Genomic DNA, 4988 nt, shown 5'->3' on the forward strand with positions numbered 1-4988 from the left:
AACTTTACCCTATTATTTTGCACATAATGATGATAACGCGCCGATACTAATTTCTGATATTGCTTCGAAAATATTGTATAAACATATATATCATTTTGTTTCTATTTTCATATACGTAATAACTAATATTATTAAATTATTATACAATATTATACGACTATTATAATATATTATTAGCTAATATTTATATAATAGAGCTAATATTTGACAAAAATGTTGCAACAAATGTGATGAATTCAATTTCCCTTAAAAAAATAAACGTACAATGTGAAAAAAATAAATTAGCATAAAAAGATATAATACTCTGTCTGTAAAAAATAACTTTCCTTATTTTATATAATAATAACTTGATCTATATTAAATTTCGTGAATGTATATATAGAAAAATTTAATAAAACATCAGTGTTTTCTCTTCAAATTACTTTAATTTGGCATATATTTTCAAGATCATGATTCCGAATAACTTTTATAAAATTTTAGCCGTTTGTTCATTATTAAAGCGGGCTATATTTGTTTTTTGAGAGCTTTTTCTCATTAATTCTTTGGGCTACTATCTAGCATACGCGAAGATCTATCAGCGTGAAAGAAGCGTATGCACGATTTAATTTAATTTAAGTATGTATTTTTATATGCAAATTTTCAATTTTGTGTAGTCTACGATTTACTATTTTATATATTGTTTGACAGCTGCTGATGACCCAATAAGAGACCGAAACGTAGGATAATTAATAAATCATATTTGAAGAAAGAGCGTGTGCACTTTGCAATTACCACACTTGGCTCTTAATTAAGCCCATTTCTCCTATTCGTAAATATTGAAATTACAATCTTCTCGAATCATGTTTTTTAATGCATCTAAGATTTCTCTGTGAAAATCAAATTTTACATTTACTGTTAAAACACCATTTCTAATAGATACTGAGTGTGGTAGCGTAAAATTATTTTTATTATAAAATAATCAACAAAATAAGTAAATGGCATTCGTAACAACAATTCTAGTAAAAACTGCACTATTGTCGAATTATAAAATATGGATTTTAATTCATGTAGTGTTTATATATTAAAATATTCAATTTATGAAGTTTTTATCATAAAGTCCATTTTCTTAAGTTTATATTCTTTTTATTATTTTTTTCTATATGTATAAAAAACATATGTGGCGGACAGAAATTATGCAAAAAAAAAAAAAAAGAACATACATGTGGAGATATTTTAGATATAACTATCATTATATAGATATCCAGGTAAAAAAAACAAGGTATTCTACTTTAATGGAAGCAGCTATATATTTCCTAAACTTGATATCGTACAAAAAAATGTTTTAGACAAAATTTATAAATTGTTGAGGGAGAAAAAAGTTGATAATCTTAAATTTTCACTAAGATCATTTTTTAAAATCATATGAAGATCGAACTACTTTCTTTTTAATATTTTTGCATTGATGCTATTAATCTATTATTTAATGAAACTTTTTGTTCTTAATAGTAATGTAAATAACTAATTTCTTTTTTCTGTTATGGTTTTGTACGTCTTATTGAGTTTTATTTGTTTTGAAGCCCATTTATCTTTCTCGCTCGCGCAATATTAAGTCTCGTTGGGAAACGTTATTGTATTATATTTTTTTTATATTTGGTTTCTATTTTGCGTCTGTTAGTAGTTTCTCTATTAGTAAGTCACGTTTTTGTTGAATTATAAATTTGCACTTTAATTTTTCACTATTCCATCATTATTAAATTTTCAGGCAGTTATTTGACTTCAATTTTATTGTCCTCCAGCAAGTTCTGGGTAAAATTTTGTGATGGATGATAAATTTTGATCTTTGCTGACATGCCTTATTTGGGCTTATCCATGAGCGCCAATAATCAAAACATTAATTTCTTTTATAATTTTTACGATAATTTGATCGATTGTATTCTACTTTTCTATGCTTTTATTACGCTAAAGAGAGTCCAGTTTAGGATAGAAACGTTTATTGTGACATTATTATATTTTGCATTATTATTTTTACACAATTTGCGACATGCTTGTTTTAGTCAAAGTACTATTTTCGTCAACTTTAATTCATTAAGACTAATCTCGTGAATTGTTTATATAAATTATAATTTAAAATATATTACACGTACATTCGTTATTTGCTCTTCCAGCCTGCCTATTACTTTGTTAACATATTATTTCGTAAATTACTTTTATCTACATTGTTATAAGAAAAATAGAATTTTTATCATAATAACTAGGAATAACATCATTGCCGTTAATAATAGGGAAATATTATCAAGAAAAATATTATTTTCTTCAAGGAAAATGGATATGGTTAATAAGAACTTTTTAAAATTTTGTTAGTCTTTACGATTCGACTTAAACATATTTTTTAAATAAAATTATATATTTTTTCACATAAATTAATAAACCATAAGACCAACAAATACATATCAAATTAAATGGCTCAAACTGAACTCTATTGTGAGTATAGTGGTTGCTTACAAGACTACCTGTGTTAAGAAATGAAGAGGTGTACATAATTTTTTTATAATATATGTGTAGATATTTCGATATAATAAAAATTGTAGCGTTGTTCGAAGCAAATATAACAATGTATGATTAAATATAATTATTTCATAAAATATACGAATTTTAAAATATCAAGGCCGACGTCTATCATATATCTTTTCATTTTCAGTCCTGCAATATGGTCAACTTCCGACTTCATCTCTATTATGATTAAAAGACAATAATATGGCATATACATCAACTTCTAATAATAATTTATTGCACAGATTACAGATATTTTTTTTATTATATTAAATTAAAAATTATATTAAAAATTGAGAAAACTTTTGTTACACGCATATATATAAAAATACTTTAATAATAATTTATATATTGCTATCCGCGTAATATATATTAAAATGAAAAAACATCACACGCAGCTAATAAAATATATTATTAAATTCATAATATTTCCGTTTTTCTGATCTCCACAATTATGGCTATAGCATGGACACACACCAAATGGAGATTTTACCAGTAGAATCGAAAAATGTGATTGTGGCCATGTAATTCCTTTAAAGTGTATGCAGAGGCGCTGCTGTGCGAGTATTTAAACGTCTTATTGTTAGATCCTATGCACGATAAAGAAGATATTAGGAATAGGAATAAATATATTAAATATTAAGAGGATTTGGAATTATTTTACTTCAAACAAGGGAACGGAATGTATTCATTTCTAATTATTAATTCATTATACGGAAACGAATAATTTGATATGTAGTTCACGCATGCGCACGAAAATTTCGTCCAGAGAGATTTGTCCCTTCATCTCTCAATTCTCAATGCTGGGCCTAGGGTGGCCTAGGGCCTAGGCCCGGTGCCCGGTGCCTGGTGGTTCAGACTTCTCTCTGTTGACAATATACAATATATATCTATAGAAGTCTATGGATCGGTCATATGGTCGATGACATACTCACGCATGCGCACAAAAGTCCCGCCTAGATAGATTCGTTCCTCGTTCCTCCATCTCGCATTACGTGCACTTGTGTGTGAACGCGGAAACAGCAAATATTCCTTTAGAAAGGTCAGGAAATAGAACAGAATCGCGTTCTTTATTGATTTTGAGAGTTTGTAATAGAGGTATGCATCGATATATTATGTTATGTTGTTTGTATTATAACACATTGTAAATTTTATATTATTTGTAATAATTTTCTCTTTCTTTTCAAGATACATTTTCGTTATAAACTATGGTCCAGCATTTAGAAAATGTTAGGTTAAAGCCGCATGGCATTAACATCTTTTACATTTACACACAATAGTTAAAATCTAATTATAAATTAACAATTTCCATGCATTTGCATGTTATTATTTTATTTAATCAAAAATATAAGGTATACAATGTTAATAATTTGGAGTATTATCTTAACAGCTTGCATTAATTTGAACACATATTCTCATAAATTGTTTTACAATACTCTATTTAATTTATGTATTTATCATTTATTTGGTCCTTTGTTGTTGTATACTTTATTTTAATTTTATTGTGTGCTTTACTTATATAATTTATAGTATATTTTTAACCCTTAAAGATCACATATGGGTCATCTTGATCCTATCCATATTTTAACAATAGAATATCCCAAAGGATTAATATATTAATATTTTCTTTTTATTTATCATATGTCTTTAATGCATTATATAAGCTTTATTCAAAATTTTGTTGGTTGCTGTTTTTCTATCTGTGTATATGGATTATAAAACATATTTTTTTATCATAAAAATATAATAGATTCTCTCTCTCTGTACAAACAGAAGAAAATTTTTTGTTGTGTGATAAAGTTACATAAATTTTATTTACTTCTTATTCTACAAATTGCACTATAATATATAATTTGTATAAAAAATTAAAACTTATAATTTGGAAATAAAAAAAATATATATGTAGACATATATAATACATTCTATTAAATAAGATATGTATGTATATGTAATTTAAGAATATTCCAGTATATATTCGAGAAGAGAGAGAAGATATATGTGTGTGTTATATAATATATATTATAATTTTAGTAAAGTACTATTATGTAAGCTACAAGTACATATAAAAGGGATTTAAACTATTTGTCCCATCTCTTGAATCTCACATGTATTTTGTACCTTAGTACATATAGAGATTCAGTATGTATATATATATATATATATATTATATACATATATTATACTCATCCGTCATATATTCTTACAATTGTGTGTGTATTTTAACTATTTAATTTACTTTATATTAAATTGCATGAGATTTATGTTTTGGAATATATGAAAAAGCTTAGAGATGATTTTGATAATAATTTTATATTATACTTTACTAATTATACTATAGTTTTACAAAATAATAAATATATTAAAGCTATGTATTTTATGGTATATATTATATTTATAATTTATTTTAATTGTATACTTACGTTCTATTCTTTTTTTTAAATTAGTATTCTACACCATGC

Source organism: Polyergus mexicanus, unplaced genomic scaffold, assembly GCF_030449975.1.
Source record: "Polyergus mexicanus isolate NDT 795.1 unplaced genomic scaffold, iyPolMexi1.0 SCAF_23, whole genome shotgun sequence".
Classification (NCBI taxonomy): Eukaryota; Metazoa; Arthropoda; class Insecta; order Hymenoptera; family Formicidae; genus Polyergus; species Polyergus mexicanus.